This window comes from Mauremys mutica, chromosome 16, assembly GCF_020497125.1.
Source record: "Mauremys mutica isolate MM-2020 ecotype Southern chromosome 16, ASM2049712v1, whole genome shotgun sequence".
In the NCBI taxonomy this organism is placed as follows: Eukaryota; Metazoa; Chordata; order Testudines; family Geoemydidae; genus Mauremys; species Mauremys mutica.
Window position 1 is genome coordinate 13,896,981 of NC_059087.1, and position 17,557 is coordinate 13,914,537.

Genomic DNA, 17,557 nt, shown 5'->3' on the forward strand with positions numbered 1-17,557 from the left:
CAGGCAGGGATAGACAGTAGTAATTCACTCATATTTTCCCCTGACATTTATAAATGGCTCAAGTTTTCCTCTTATGGTTTATGATGTTATCATGGTCCTGTCTAAACTACTACCTCAAAATACATTCTTCAGGGTTATTTTCTCCATAAAACACTGACAATAATAATTTCTCCTGTAAAACCTTCAGCTCCTGCTTGCACTGTAATTTGAGAACTGCCAAGCCATCCACGTAAATGTGATGGCTAGCAAATTGCAGGCTCGCAGATATTTACTATCCCTGCTTACGACCACCAGGTCACGTTATGCCATTGTGATGACTTATTCACTGAGTTGGCGAATGCAGACTCAGATCACCGACAAGGTTGATAGGCCACCAAGAGGCAGATTTAATGGATCACGTCCTTTCAGCTGCCTAGAAAGTTGTCCCAGGCCAGTAGATCCTGCTACTGAACACAGTTCCAGTGACATGGAACAGAGATGGATTAACAAAAGCAGAAGCAACATTTACACACATGCAGCCTTAGCTAATCTAATCCAAACTATCGTTCGGTGTACTTAGATGGCCCTCACCATCAAAGTATCTGAGCACGTCACTTCAAGGCTGCCTGCAGCAATATGCTGTGCCCAAAATTTCCAGCCAAACTGCTTTTCTGTCTGCTGCTTCTTCCAGGCACCGCTGTGTCTCTTTGTCCTCTTCTCAGGCATGCTAGGAATCCCTTGGGGCAAGAGTGGCTCTCTGTTATTCCTGTTATCTGGGTGCTCATCAGAACCGACATCCCACAGCTGTAGGTTCTTCTGGAATTCTCTGGCTAGAGAGCACTCAGACTCCCACCCATCACATATGGAAAGGACCACTATCTATAGACAGACAATATGTTTGACAAGGTATCACCAATATGGAAGTAACTGGCCCAGGTCCTTGTTAAGGGTGAGACACAGTAAATGTAGGTGTTGTGCCCATTTACATCAACAACAAATTTCACCCCCTCACATTCTTGCATCCCTGTTTTTGCCACAGCAATATATGAATTTCTGGTTAAGCCTTCTCTCTCCATCTTAGGAGTCTCTCACCCACCAATATCTGTACCATTGCGGGGACTCACTGAATGGCCTATTGCAAGTTGTGTTACAAGTTTTGGATAAGCAGCAAGCTCTTGGAAAAATACTTATTGTTAAATGTGAGGCCAGCTGCATTCGATGTGGAAGATCTCACCAGATAAAGTTTCTCCTGCTGGAATCTCTCAGCTAAGCACCATTCTAAGGGGATGTCTGCAATCAGGAGGAATGATTGCAGCACATATAAGCACACCCGAGCTAGCTTGCTAAAAATAGCAGTTTAGCACTGTGGCATAGGTGGCCACACGGGCCAGTTGGCTAAGTGCGATCCCATCGCATTCGAGACCATTGGGATGTACTTGGGTGCTTAGCCTATCTGCCACAGCTACACTGCTATTTGTAGCGAGGTAGCTTGATCAGAGCTAGCTAGGGTATGTCTGCACATGCTGCAATCACCTGTCCCGAGTGCAGTGTAAACATACCCTTAGATGTAGCTAGTGCCTACAGGTTTATTATGTATCCAAACACAAGTATTGCATGGTGCCAAAACATGACAGCATCCTCTCTGTTGCACGGGACGGCCTCATAGTCCACACAGTGCTCCAGATTGTATGACTCAAACCGGTATCATCCAAAGTATTTATTAGTACCAGAGCACCTCGGCGCATTAGTCAGAGACCAAGCTCTCGCTGTGCCAGGAGCTGTACAAACACATCCCAAAAGGCAGTCCCTGCCCCAAAGGGTTTACACTCTAGGTATAAAGCAAGAGACAAAGAGAGAGGCAGGAAACAAGGGGACCGGATTGGTCAGCATGATCGGAAGTGGGCTCAGCACACCAGTGGCCTAATTCTCAAGTTCTAGGTAGGCATCAGAGCAAAGGAGAGTTTTGAATGAGGACAGTGAGGTGTGTGTGAGGGGCAGTATGGGAGGAAGGGCGGTGGTGGGGTTTTCAGCATTGCACGGTCTTATACTGGAAAATACTGCAAGTACAGTGGGCAATTTCACTATAGATTGGGTGATGACGAAGTGTTTGGTTTTTAAAGACCCCCCCCCTCTCACTGTAGCTGAGGTCAGGCAGTAGCCTGTGCTATGTTGATTCAGTGTGGTGAGAGTAAACTGTCAATAAACAGAGTAAGTGAAATCCTGGTCCCATTGATGACAATGGGAGTTTTGTCACTGCCTCCAATGGGATCAGGAATTCCCCCAGTGTGTGTATTTGCTGTCTCTTTAACCCCTGCAGTCAGGCTCTGTTAGTCACATAGACCACACTCACTAAGAGCCATCTCCTCTTGGCAGAGCCAAGGGCTGGGGATGAGATAAGCGGCAATTAAGCGGATTTGTCTGGATTACCATGTGGAAAGGGTAGCTAGGGTTTTCTGCAGCTTGCACTCATCATCTGTCCTGCTCTACTGAACCTTCCCAGGGAGAGTGTTTTGACCAAATAGGATTTTTTTAAGCTCTGTGCAATGCACATACAGACTCTGCTGTCTGAAAAACTGTGAATGGTGGGAAAGTTCTCTGACTTTTCATGTGTCCTGATTTGCAGTGCGCACTGTGCTGTGTTTGAGGGCACTTTGTTCCTGGAAATGCATTGAGCCCAGCAGAGAGCTGGTGTCTTTTTTCAAATGAAAATTATGGTTGTGCCCACCATTAGAAAAAACGCCCACTCATCCACAATGATTAGTATGTGTGACAATTTGGGGAATCTCTCTACACAGCTTATGAAATCTGTGTGAGCTTGTGAACTCACTGTATGTGTCTTTCTTAGACCCTGAGCTCTATTTTGAATGTGCAGGTGAGTTGCCTTTGCTTGCCTCTATGTTGGACTGAAATACCAAGGCACAGCGATGCAGGGCTGGTGATAAGAGGGTCCTTGACTTGGGATGGCCCTGTATTCAAATACAAACATCCGCAACAATAGGCAGGCTCCCACTCAGAACTGGTCTGTCAAGAGAGGGGTTGCCAGGCAATGAAGTTACCTGGTCTGTGATCGGCTGTTGAGGCTGATCAGGCAGTCACCTGACAGAGGGGCTGGAAGGTTATAAAGGTCTATTTGGGGCCTTTGGCCATTTTCACCAGCTCAAGATGAGGGAAGCTGTGGCAGGAGCCTGATGACACAGAGGGGATCTCTGCCTACCTGAACACAGATGTGATCCCCTAAGGACTCCTGAGGGAAGGGTGAGCTAGAGGGAGGGGCCTTCCATTCAGAACATTTGCTGTGTTCTGTGTGATCTGTGCTCTCTGGATATTTTTTGTGCTTAAGTAAAGAACAACGGTGCATTAGAATCCAGTGTAAAGTGTTTCTGTGTGTTATGTGCTACACTTATCATGTGCCCTTTCCAGTGGAGTTCTGGGACAGGGTGTGTTTAAACTACGGGGAGAGTGTGAGGAGTCAGTGCTGGGTCCAGGGGTTGGGCAGAGGACCAAGGGATCTAATCTCTCAGAAGGGGGGCTAGATTGATGACCTGCACCTCAAGCGTGTGCCTAGGGACCCCAAAACAAGGACAGTGCCTGGGCTCATTCAGACTCCTGAGGCTTAAAACACTCGAGATCCAGCATCTGGATCCCCTCACAGCAGTCTGATGCCTGGCCAAGAGAGGGTTGCTCAACCAGACCTTTGACAATACAGAATTCAGGGGTTGCTCAGAGTTCCTAAATGTCCTCCAGTTTTAAGGGCCTCCCTCTCTTCTCACATACACTAGTGTAAGTTAGGAGAAATTCCACTGATGTCAGTGGGTCTGGTTCTCCACTGCCTCCTGGTGTAGTCAGGTATAAAACCTTGCAAGGTATAAAACCCTTCTAAAGCAGTATGATAACATTCTCCACTCTATTTGTGTCAGTGTTAGTGAGCACGTGAGATGCAAGGCAGTGGAGAATCAGGCCCCATGGAGTTCCAGCAGCATAAAAATGGTGTGAGATCAGAATCAAAGCCCCATCTGTCTATAGTCTGTTATTGTGAGTTGGTTTAGAAAATACAATTACTGCTTGTGTAGGATCTACGATGTTTTGTTTTCTGCAGAGCCAGCACAGGGGCACAAGTTAATTAATAATGAACCCTTTACCCTAGAGTTACGCTAACAGCGCTGTTGATGATAATGATGCAGACAATTAAAAACGAGCAGAAAGAGCTCCGTGTTAGTTTCGCGTTTTTAAAAACACACCCAGTGGGGTGGAGTGGAGGGGAACCAATGCCTGGCTAGTCTCAGGGGAGGGAAAAACTGTATGGGAAAGATTTAATTTTGGGGGCTGTAAACAAATGAGAGTAAAAATAATTTTAAAATGTTCTTGGCGTTATCCTTTAAAAAGTTGCTTATATTGGCTCTACCGACGGTTTACTGTGCGATTAAGGGCACAGCTCCAGCCATAATCCCTCTGTACTTTGTATGAAATCCTCTCACCAGAGCCATGGGGTGAAGAGGAGCCACACAGAAGTAATAACATGGGATAAATGAGGAGCCTTCAGAGAAGGAGGAGCTTGTAGTTAAAAGACTAGAATGGGACTCCGGAGTCCTGGCTGTGCCACTGTCAGCCTGGCTGACTTTGGGGACATCTTCACTGCAGACTGAATTTCACATTGTCACTCCTGGCCTCCAGTGAGAGGCTTGCTGCTTTTGTTTAACTGGGTGTCAGCTCCCCACCACTGGCCTGTCAGCCACCCAAACACTCTTCTCTGGGCTCTGCTAGCCCTCCCATAAGCACCCCTGTGCCCGAGCCCCTTATCCACTGAACATTCACAGAAATACCAGGTCTGCTGTCCCCAAAGAAACAGTGTCTGAATGATTCAGCTCAGGATCAGTACCTTGTATAACACAGCACTGAGATATATTTATAGTGAAAACAACAATAAATTTATTATCAAAGATTTGGGATTCAAGAGAAAGTGAGAGAGGATAATGGAATCAACAGGGTTACACCTAAACTGAAATCATGACACTAGAGACTAAATGTAAGAGGCTAACCTTCTGGCTATGGCAGTGGTTCTCAAAGCTGGTCCGCTGCTTGTTCAGGGCGGCCAGCACATCCCTTGGCCTGCGCCGCTTCCTGCAGCCCCTATTGGCCTGAAGCAGTGAATCATGGCCAGTGGGAGCCGCAATCGGCCAAACCTGCGGACACGGCAGGTAAACAAACCGGCCCGGCCCACCAGGTGCTTTCCCTGAACAAGTGGTGGACAGGCTTTGAGAACCACAGGTCTATGGGACTAGATTTCACCCCAAATGGCCATTGAAGCATTTTCAACCAAGCCTGCTTGAGATCCTGTTTTCATGAATGTAAATGTACTGCCCAGTTGCTTGCTAGGTGCAGGGCCTTCTACTTATAGCCTCTAACTTGTACCCGCTGTACAGCCAGTTAGCCTGAGTTTAAAGCACCACCAAACTCAATAGATTCCAAGGCCAGAAGGAACCATTATGATCATCTAGTCTGATCTCCTGTTAACACAGGCCAGAGAACTTCCCCAACATAATTCCTACAGCAGGTCTTTTAGAAAACCATCCTATCTTGATTTAAAAAGTGTCAGTGATGGAGAATCCACCACCATCCTTGGTAAACTGTTCCAATGGTTAATTACCTTCACCGTTCAGAATGTGTCCCTTATTTCCGATCTGAGTTTGGCTAGCTTCAACTTCCAGCCGTTTGCCTGTGTCCGACCTTTCCTTCCTAGATTGAAGAGAATACTTCTTTTCTCTCACTCTTTGTCAGGCTTCTCTGTTTAGATTGCCTGCTTTTTAGGACATTCTGGGTACGTCTACACTGCAGAAAAACGCCTCACGGCAAAGGGTCTTAAAGCCTAGGTCAACTGACTTGGGCTTGTGCTATGGAGCTAAAAATAGCAGTATAGACGTTCCTGTTCGGGAGGGAGCCAAGGCTCTGCGACCCACCCCCATCCCTGGGTTTCAGACCCAGGCTCCAGCCCCCGTGGGAATATCTACACTGCTATTTTGAGCCCCGTAGCCTGAGCACCAGTCTGTTGAGTTGGGCTCTGAGCTTCACTGCCGTGGTGTTGTGTTTTTGCAGTATAGACGTACCCTCTAACTAACACATGTAGAGTGCCTAGCACAAAGGAGTCCCAGTCTTGGCTGAGATCTAGTGGAACCACCATAATATGCATAATAGCTAGGAATGATATTCAGAGACTGAAAATGGGGATTTCAAACACCCTGCCCGCCACATGATGTTAATAACCCTAGTGGAGTTCTGAGAAGGGGCAATTTTGTGTGTGCAAGTTTTATTTCAGTGAGTCACAAGGCAAAAAGAAAAAGAAATCAGGTGTGTTAGTTCTAGAAACACGATTGCTGAACATTGACAAGGAATTGATCGTAATCCCGAAACAATGCAACAATTTGCTACAGTTGCGTCATACAGCATGAACTTGTAGGATCTATCAAAATGAATCAGAAAGGTGCAATTTTTGCTCACTTACCACAAATACAGATGCTATTATCTTTACATAAACCTCGGGTCAGGTGGAAAAATATTCTCCTTGGTTAGGTGAAGTAACTGAGGCACATTAACTGTCTCAGATGAGAAGATTCTAGGTGGGTGGATGGATACATGTACAATGAGCTAATGCAAAGGTCAGGAAGCAAACATTAGAAGTCCAGGACATTGGCTGGAGTAACCCCCTGGAGGGCATATCATCCCAGACCCCATGAAATTAGGCTGGCATAGCCTGAAAACTGTAATTCTGCTGCTATGGCTCATAAAACCATCGGACACTGACTTCATGTTACTCACACCAAGACATGGAAATGACCAAAAGGCCCAGCTTTCAGACTGAAGAAAATTGACTTTCCATCATATCTTACAAATGGATGCAGGTAGGAACATGTCTATAGAACATCATGAGGGGAGCCATTACATCCTCCTGGATGCCATCTGCAACCTAGTTTTCTAGCTATACTTTGGACAACTGTGGCACATGAGGAATAGGACACAGCGAATTTAAGATTTTCCCATGCAAGCAACTGCAGCTGTTCCCATGCATGGCTGGCTGGCATACCGCACACTGATGATATGTGTGTCCCATTTTTTTGTTGTTTCATTAATGTGCAGGCCAGAAAACTCTGCAGTCTCTCCCACTTTCCTTTGGGACCTAACGCCTGATGACAGTAAACCAGATTCGACAAAAGGTTCAGCAAAGGATCCCCCTGCCACCTGCTCTAAGGTGGGGTAAGTGGGTGTACAGCACCCTGTGCAGTGAACCCAACGTCCAGGTAAATCACATAGTCGGGTTGCCAACCCCCCAGGATTGTCCTGGAGTCTCTAGGAATGAAAGATTAAAGATTTTGTCATGTGATGAAACCTCCAGGAATACCTCCAACCCTATCACATAGAGATGCATGGGGTATTCTCGCTCCCCTTTACATCTCTGTGGAGAGACACTGTCCAAATTGAACTAAGCCTAAATGAAGTGACAATATTTTGGAAAACAGAGCAAATGACTTTAAAATGGTGGATTACTTCAGGTAGAAGAAAGCGGCAGGTAAGAGAGGACTGATGGTCCAGCGGTTAAGGAACGTACCTGAGACTTGGGAAACTTATCTTCAGTTCCTCGCCGTGCCTCTGACTTCCTGCTTTGCGTCAGTTCCCCATCTGTAAAATGTGACTGATAATTGAGGCATTTCCTGAGACACGTGTAACGCTGACAGACCCTGGTTGTTGGTGGGTGGGATCGAACCTGGGTAGGGTGACCAGATGTCCCAGTTTTACAAGACAGCCCTGATTTTTGGGTCTTTTTCTTATATAGGCTCCTATTACCCCCCACCCCGTCCTGATTTTTCACACTTGCTGTCTGGTCACCCTAAACCTAGGACCTCTGGAGCTTAGTGAGTGAGCCTCTACTGTGGGAGCCAAAAGCCAACTGGCTGTTAGCTAATGCTGTAGCACAGACTCATTTAACTCTCTCTCTCTCTAAGTCGTCTTGGTGCCACTTGATGGGACAGAACAGCACACCCGGGAGGTGTGGGGGTTACACATGCAGAGGCATAGTTTGACATCTATATTTGGGGGTGGGGGTCAGCTCCAGCTAGGCCAATGGGGCTGGGCAGGTGGGGGAAATTCCACACGTGCCTAAGTCTTGCAGTTTGGGGGGGCAATGAAATACCTTAGAGTTACATTTTGACCCCCTAGTTTCTGTCCCGAAGTGGCCCAAACGGCCACCGTACCCTCTGAATAACCAACTGAATTTTCGGAGCCATAACGTCCAAGTTTTATTGTACCTTATTCAGTGATAATTCGAGGGTAACTGCTTGCGTGGTAATAACCATTTAGAAAGTAACAATTTGTGCAAGGTACCAAGAGAAATGTTAGAAGAGGGATTTTATCACTGACTTCCTATAGTACAAATCACTTGGTAACTCTCCTCTCCAGTGCAATTCAGTGATACATTCTGTGACTAAGAGCTGGCAGCCCCTGTTGGAGGAGGAGATGAACAGGGACATTCGCACTGTACTATGAATATGAATATTATCCCTCTGCCCTCAGCCTCACTTACACACGCACAAAATATGTTTCTAATACTTCCCTCCCACTTCAATATCGACAACATCTAAGCAGCCAGCTGTCTGTATAATACTGAATGGGTCTCTGGCCATCCGGTTCTCTTCCCTTCCATTAGTAAATGAAAAGTCTGATCAAAGTATTTCATGTCATTCCCTTTTCTATTCTCCACAAAGCTGCTTAGCTAATTGAGGAAATAGCTGTTTGGAATCCAAAGCTGCTTGTATTTCTGCAGCCTATTTGGAGCCGAAAAACAGTCTTTAGAGATAAAGGGACAGATCCTCCAATGGGGTGTGACGGTTTTGCGCCATTCTGTTGGCATAAGGTGACCCTAAAGCCATTGGTAACTGGCCCAGGGGAGATCTCCCCAGTGCAATGCAACAGAACCAGTGTAGAGGCTTTCCTGCTATTTCCCCCTCCCTTGGCAGCTGCAGTGGATACTGGGGGCAAATATATGGTGCTTTATTACTAGTAGTAATGGATTACTGTGCCAAAGATGGAATCTACCCACCTAAAATTTACCTGCAAGGGTATTTTTAATGCTATCTGCCTGTCATCAAATCACATAGGGCAATGTCAGAAGAAGAAAGAGAGAGACTTCCCATTTTAAAGGACAAAAGTTACCAGATAGTAAAGTGTGACTGTGTCAAATCCTGAAAACGCATCTGTTCATGCAGAGACTTTCTGGCCCAGGGTTCAGTCTTGGGACCAATCTTATTTAACATTTTTATTACAGCCCTTGGCACAAAAAGTGGGAGTGCACCAATAAACTTGGCAGATTACACAAAGTTGGGAGGTATTGCCAATATGGAGGAGGACCAGAATATCATACACGAAGATCTGGATGACCTTGTAAACTGGAGTAATAAAAACGGGATGAAATTTAATAGTGCAAGGACATGCATTTAGGGACTAACAACAAGAATTTTTGCTATAAGGGAGGAAAAAGTCCCAAGTGTATTGGTTGAGCACAGGATGACTATGAGCCACCAATGTGATGCAGCTGTGACTAAGGCGAATGCAGTCCTAGGATGCATCGGGTGAGGTATTTCCAGTAGAGACAGGAATGTGTTAGTACCATTATACAAAGCACTGGGGATGCAGTTACCTTTCCCTATATCTGCATTTGTCTGATATTCTCAGTGTCGAAGACAACACAGTGTTTGTCATCTAGCCATGCAAATGTAGTTTGGAAAGAGGAATGTATTTAGGGTTGGCAGAATTCAATGTTTATTTTTTGATAATTTTGAGGTTTAGTATCAATGTTTTAAAGCATTTTTTCTATTTTTTATTTCAGTTTTCACAGTTGTACAAAATTATGTTTTTTTTATTTTTATCAACTGAAATTTTCACACCTGTGGGAAATTTTATGGCGGGGAGGTCAATCACTAATTATTTAATGACAGTAGATGTGATTCAAAAAGTCAAAGCGCTGTAACTGCTAACGCACAAATGGTCATCATCACATGTCAAAATATACAAAGAAAATACCCTTAAATCAAACTCTAATAAAACCTCAAGCAGCATTTTTTGATTTGGTTTGATAAATTTTGATTATTATAGATGGAAATATTTTTTATCAGTTTGTGTACAAGGATATCGACGTTTATTGACATTTACTGATTAAAATTCTAATCCTTCCACATGCAAATATATTGTAATTATGCGTGGTTAGGTATGGTTATTGGTTACACAAATTTAAGCCCCTTTAAATGCCATGATGCATGTGTTTTTCAGGAGCACATCTAGACTGTACAGTGCAAACCTCAAGCCAACTTCTGGCCGATGTGGGAAAATGGCATAACCATCACCAAGTGCGCACAAGCATCCATATTGCACAAGCAATGTTAATGTGCCCTCGGATTCCTCCCGACACCAGCCTTCCCATTACAAGCGAGTCCTGTTAGCTGAATGGGTGGGTTGTAGTAGTGGCCATTTTCTGGTCAGGAACCATTCATGCCTTTATGGGAGCCGGGTGGCAGCCAGGAACTGGCACGAAGCCCCAGCAACCGTGGACCAGGCATTTTGAACTGTAACCATTTAGGCTTCTCTACCAAGGGTACCTACCACCTGACCTTTCCCTTTCCTGACTGCCCTGGTAAAATACCTTTTCCCGCAGCCGTGTGTCTGAGTGGTTAGCGGGACTCACCAGGGCTGGCGCCGCCAAGGCCTAGCTGCTGAAGTGCCTTCAGTGCTTGCCGCCAACTCATGGTATCCTTGGCATGCTATTGGCATCCTATGGGTTTGGGGCAGCCATACTTATGTCACTGGATTCTGTCTTCCAGCGATCGCACAGTAAATTCCTGAGGGGCTGCGAGTACAGTTAGCTGCCTCACAGTATAAGCAGCTGCTTATTGGAGTCTGAAAGCTGGGAACTGCTCTGGTGTCTCTCAAGATATTGCTTGCCTGCATATGTCACATATCATGTTCTGATTAGTTTTAATCTAAATTTTAATTAAATTTCCTAAACTCTTGTCGCCTTTTATTAGAACATTTTCACTCTTAATAGATTTTAACAGGCTCTGTCAAATCAAGCCCATACCTTTTCATAGACATATGCACATGTGGGCCAAATTCCTCCCTGGTGTAACACATCTGGGCAGGATTGTCAGGTGATGTAAGTCAGCCACAGCTGCGGAGCTAGCCCACTGCTCTCATTTGTGTTATCCCAAGGACTGACTAATTTTATATCTGTGCATTACCTGAGAGGTGCAAAATGGGGTTATTTCGCTTAGTAGGATTCATCGCAGCATTTCTTTTTGCTGCCATCAGCGAGGGGAGGCGTATTTCTGTGTTTTGCTGTGAATGGAGCTGAGAACTCAAAGCAAACGCTCACTCAAGACAGCTGAATTTCCCTTGGGTCTGAATCACCGTGACTATGTCCCAGCCTAACCTTGCCGACTTTTGGGCTGTCTGGAGGCAACAGGGCTGCATGTACCCTCCTGCACACTGATGGAAGCTTTTGGTGTGAGCCAGGGCTGAATAAAGCGCTCACTGTTATATGAGTGTAGGGTTTGTGGTTGGACAGCCCAAATAATGCTGTAATTCAGTTCATTATGAGAAGAGCTGACAGCTGTGTAATGGCCTGTGAATGCAGCCGTGGTTGTGCCGTTATCATACTGGGCATGTCAAGGTGTAATTAGGATTAACAGCTCTCTGTCTCCTTGTCTGGAGGTAAAAAATGATCTTTTCACAGCATGGAAATTCTTGGCATGACATTCTTATCTCACCCTTATCACAATATTTGCCCTCTGAATATTGCTGTGTTTAAAGTTTTGCTCATTGTTGGCCTTATGCTTGAAGTTCAAGCCACCTATAGTGAAGGTTATTAAAGAAGTGGTTTCAGACACCCCTGATGGCCTGGTGGTGCTCTCATTCTCAGGTGGCGTCATGTGAATCATTGTCTTGGCCGATTGTACACTTCGCCTGACTGATGAAAATTCAGGCGTCAGAGTTTTCAACTAGCGGAAATTCTTTTCAAAAATGCCTGGCACAGCCCAATTCAACCTTTGAACTGGTCCGTGCTTTGTTGAAACAAACCATTATGTGACAGACACGGAGCCCTGGGGAAAAAAAGAGAAACAAATACATTTTCCCTGGTGCTCCAGCAATCTTTTGGTGTTGTGTTATTCAGTAATGTGCTTAGCATAAGCTGCAGTCAGTTGAAGTTAGTGACAGTTTTGTCGGAGTAAAGAATGCAGGAATTTAGTTCCTGGGGACCAGTTAACTAGTTTAAGGGTCATTTGGGGCACACCCCATTTCTGAAGCACTCCCTCGCTTGACGAGAAGAGAAATGGCGAAGGAACATGTCATTATGAGTGGAAGCTGGAAAAATTACACATTTTTTGTTGCAAGAAAATATCATTTGCAGCTCACTTTCTGCTCTTAACATTTATCTTTATCACTGTTTTTTTAATAGAAGATGTATTTTGCAATAAAAATAAAATTAAAAAGAAAAAACCCATTAAATTAACAACTATATATCCTATGCAAGTCCCAGTACAGTGTTATTTTCACAAGCTTAATTGTATCATCTGCATTATACAGCAAAACGCCAACTGCCTTACATTCAGTAGATGACTATGATCTTTAGATTTTGGAATGATTTTGAAAGAAACAGATCCACAAATATGGGGGGCATAGGACCTTAACATATGAAAATTAGTCTTCATGTTTACAGTGCTGTAGTAATGAGGCAGGCGTAAAAGTTTACATTCTTCAATCATTTTTAAGATCATTGTCATGTCGCAGAATTTCATTTCCTGTTTCTGTTGGTATTAACAATGGAGTCAGCATGCCACTTTCTGTTCTTATTTTTGTCTTGGGAATTTCAATTGCTGAGCTTGTAACTACTGTTGACATGAAAATTAATTTAGGACATTTCATTTTCTCTTCTTTTTTAACAATCTTGGGGCATGAGTCTTCTCTCATTGTCAGTGGTGTAAATCAGGAGTAACTCCATCCAAAGTCTGAGTGGATGGAGAATCAGGTCCTTTGTCCTGAGCATCAGGAGAGAGCTCAACATCTGAACACCCACTAGAGCCTTTTGAAAGATAGCAATAAACTAGATTCTCTTGACCTTTTGAATATGATGTAATTTTATCACATTTTCATTCTGCCTCCACTTCATGTGGTGTGGAGCTATATAATTCAAACCCCGACGTGATTTGCCAGTGGTGTTACAGAACACTGTGAAAGGTCAGGGTACAGAATGCATATAACCTGTTCCTTGTAAGGAAAACTGTAATTAACAGGATAGTATTGTGCAACATGAATCTGCTCTCCAACGATTACAATGACTAGAATGGAAAATGTTACAAACGTGACTTATTCCCTCTACAAGCCTTAACAGTCTAACATCAATGTTAGCCTTACATATTGCAAGGAAAGTAACTATTGAACAAATAATCACTGCTGGTTGTGGAGGTTTATATGAGGGGAAGAGAGATCCTGCCATTTGATGAACTACCTGCTGGCCACCAGCACAATGAAAGCAAAGGATTGCAAAAGCTGGGCCTGCTTAGTTAGAGGTTGTCATAAATATAAAGGGAAGGGTAACAACCTTTATGTATGCAGTAATATAAAATCCCGCTTGGCCAGAGATACAGAATCACTTACCTGTAAGGGGTTAATCAGTTTAATTAACCTAGTTGGCACCTGACCAGAAGGACCAATGGGGAAAGAAGATACTTTCAAATCTCGGGGGGGGGGCAAGGTTTTGTTTGTGCTCTCTGAGTGTTCCCTCTTGAGACAAAGAGAGAGAGACCAAGCAGGTAATCAGCTTCTACTGAAATGACACACATAAAATTACAGAAATGGTAAGTAATAGCAAGGAAATGCATTAGATTATCTTTTGTTTTAGCTTGTGTATTTTCCCTATGCCAAGAGGGAGGTTTATTCCTGTTTTGTAACTCTGAAGTTGAGCCTAGATGGGAATCCTCTGTGTTTTAAATCTTTTTATTAACCTGTGAACTTACCTTCCATCCTGCTTTTACAGAGGTGCTTCTTTTATTTATTTTTTTTTATAATAAAGTTCTTCTTTTAAGAACCTGATTGGTTTTTAGTGTCCTAAAAACCCAAGGATCTGGTCTGTGCTCAACTATTTGGTTGGTATATTATTCTCAAGTCTCGCCAGGAAAGGGGTGAAGGGGGTTGGGGGAATATTTTGGGGGGGGGGTATAGGGCTCCAAGTGGCCCCTCCCTAAATGTTTGTTTAAATCACTTGGTGGTGGCAGCAATACCGTCCAAGGACAGGGAAAAGAATTTGTGCCTTGGGGAAGTTTTTAACCTAAACTGGTGGAGTGTAAGCGTAGGGAGTCTTTCATGGGGGTGCCCACATCTGTACCCCAGAGTTCAGAGTGGGGAGAGAACCCTGACAGAAGACATGCTCTCTTTCTGCACAAGCTCATATAGACTCTGTATCAAACTCTTTTAGGGTATGTCTACACTGCACTCATGAGATGCCCTTGCAGCACGTGTAGACATAGCTGAGCTAGCTTTGTTCTACCTCAAATAACAATAGCAGTGGAGGCTCAGCAGCGTGAATGACAGCTGTGGCCATGGCATATCCAAGGTCCTGGGACGGCAGCGCTAGTCCATGCAGCTGCCTATGTTGCTGCAGACTCACTGCTCTGTGTATGATGCATGGGGGTCACCATTGTCATACTAACATTCTGTTTGAAAGGGTCCAGGAACCAGCAAGACAGTATGCTAGTCCACTGGGCATTAGGGAGCCAATCCAGCGAGTCAATTGATTTGAAGTCATACATAGACTCGTATACTACCTATACTTTGCTGGATCTGGGCCTACCAGCGTAATCCTCAGAGTGGTGGCTAGTCTGTCTTCCTTTCATCAGTTATCCTGAATGGCTATTGTAGCCCAAAACCTGTCTTCCCCCATGACACTCTGCCCATGTGGCGCAAAGTCATTTCTTCACAGCCTAATATTTTTGCTTATGAAAATGATTATATTTCATTAACTATCATCTGAGAAAACAAATGTTTTACCCTTTGTCCCACAGGCTTGGCTCTGTGCACAGTGTGATGATTTAATGCTATTTCGCTATGCAAAAAAAAAAATGACGAACTCATGGCTAATGTAATACATCTGGTTCTGTGCAACATTTGTTCAACGCTCTGTCATTCCATTTGGAAACAATTCTTTAGGATGTTCACTCTAGCTTCCTTTATTGATTTAAAGTATCCGCAAACAGTGGCTCAGAAGTATGTTCATAATAGATTAGGGAGCTTTTTACCTCGAGGTCGCTGGTTCCAATTTGCCCCTGTCAGTAGTGGTTGAAGCATATTGCCATCTGGTGGCCTCTGCAAGAGGAGTTGGTCATCTCATGTACAAATGTCTCCAACACCAGAATTGCCCTTACAGTTAGCACTCATAGCAGTGAGGCCAAAGAGGTCATGGAGATGGGTTTTCCTTTTTCTTATGGTGGTGATCCCACTGAGTCAGGTGTGAGCCCTGTTGGAGTGGGGGGGGGAGAACCTCTCTGCAAATGGGAGGTGGAGGGACACTGAGGGGAAGGATTGAGGTTTGGCTGGGGGGACAGAGGAGCAGCTGGGTTCTAGGCTGGGAAGGAAGGTCCGAGGGGTTCCAGACACTCTGCCTCCCACTCCCTGCTCCTTGACCCAATCCTGGGACCTGTGGAGGTCACTCAAGCCCCTCTGGTTCCTGCTCTTGCCTCTGACTGTCTCCCTCCTGGCATGCAAGAATTTACATGGGGGCGGAGCATCCCATATTTCCATTGCAGGGGGGACTAGTCTGATTCCCCGCCCCACACCCCAGTTCCACCACCTTGAGGCATAGTGTTGAGCAGTAAGCTTGCACTGGTGATGTTTATGCTGTATCGGCTTTATGACTAAACACAGGGCTTCATATTACACACAGACCTCACAGCCATGAGCGAGGATCAAACCTTGCAGCTTTTCAGTGCTGAAAACACAGGCCTTTACCATTTGAGCTAAAAGCATAACCCTTTAGCTGTGTGCAAATAGTCAGCTGGCCTGGAGTCATGAACATATATGCCAGGCCCGTGTATTCCATTAAGGCTTCCAGGCGGATGCCCTTCTCAAGCAATAAATGTCAGTCCAAAAAACAACAAATGCCAGCGAGACTTTTTAATATTCCTCTCCGGCCCCCATGACCTCTATAATTGTTCTACCACTTCCTCCCCAATGGGTTCATTTTTCAAATGGTGACAGCGGAGGACTGGACCGGGTGTTAGAGCAGTACCTCAGCCAGACCCTGCTGCCGCTGGGACATCCGCCTCTTGTGGAAAGGTCAGGCTTGCAAAATTACCTTCAGTAACGATCCCACTTGAAAGTGCATCCCCGTCCATCGATACACGTGAAAAATAATAATGCACTTTGGCAAAGGTGCTTTTATCTCAGCTAGAAATTGCAAAGCTTTTTTCAAGACAGCAATTTGACTGGCCTCCAGCCTTTCACCGCGCCGCATGGCACAAGGTCAGCTGGTGACTACTGTACAGTCACTCTCCTCTGCCTTGATATTGACTGCTAAGTTGATTCTTTGACAGGAGACGGGGCTGCTGCTGGAGCTATTATAGCAATGGGGAGGTTGTCATATTATGCTGCTGAGCTTCAAATACTGTTTTTATGCTTTTGACTTGATGCTGTTTCTACTTATAATCATGCGTGTGTGTGTGTGTGTGTGTGTGTGTGTGTGTGTGTGTGCACGGCTTGGCTCAACACTGATTTAGATTTAATCCATCATCCAGTTGGAACAAGAATCCTCTGTAGGGTTTAGAATTTGCTCAGGCATTTATTTATCTATTGGCAGCCCGTACTCATTGGGGCTTGAGGCCTTCATTGTTTTATTTTATGTTTTATCTCGGAGGTCAGCTGATCAGATTCCAGGCCTGGGGCTATAACTAAGACCCCCTCCCTCTACAGCTCTGGAAGGCCCTAGATACAGCCAAACTGGGCTCTGAGGAGACCACCACCACAACAAAGCCCAGTTCTCACCTCCGGCCTTGTGCACTGAGGTTTGGGCCACAGAAAGGACCCTCAGAACAGGAGCAGGGATACAGAAGCAGCAGAAACAGCTCCAGGCTGAATGGAGCAACTGCGTTGCCACTACCAAGCCTGGAGAGAGGATTCCTTTCCCATATAGTCCCGGCCCCCAGCCAATCCAAGCTACTTGGACTGGGTGTGTGTGCCGGGGGAATTGAGCTCCAAGTGTCTGAGCTCTTTGTGATGCTTACATGGGCTGCTGTCATCTTATGTTGAACAAGTCACTATGATGAGCATTGCCACAAAGTGGTGTATCAAAAGGGATTCCATCGATCAGGACATAGCATGAAGGTTGTACCCCTGGCATGGTAAATTTGAGAGAGCATAAGTTAGACATGGGAAAAATAAAGGAATGGACTATGTAGAAAAAATAATTTATTTAGTGGCAATCCAACTAAACTTAAAATCACAGAAGTTAGAGGTGGGATCGCACAAAAACCTCCTGGTCATCAGCTACTTT

The 17,557-nt window shown here is 44.9% G+C and overlaps 1 long non-coding RNA gene across 4 annotated transcripts in view; it reads left to right on the plus strand.

Moving 5' to 3' along the window:
* The window catches only part of LOC123350796, a 47,013-nt gene that overhangs the window by 19,810 nt on the left and 9,646 nt on the right, over positions 1-17,557 (plus strand). For 2 of the 4 annotated variants that reach the window (XR_006573829.1, XR_006573831.1), the window contains exon 3: positions 7,108-7,268. The exons of the other annotated variants lie outside the window; for them this stretch is intronic. This is a non-coding gene — a long non-coding RNA (uncharacterized LOC123350796). The remainder of the gene's footprint in view (positions 1-7,107; positions 7,269-17,557) is intronic. 4 annotated transcript variants of the gene reach the window in all.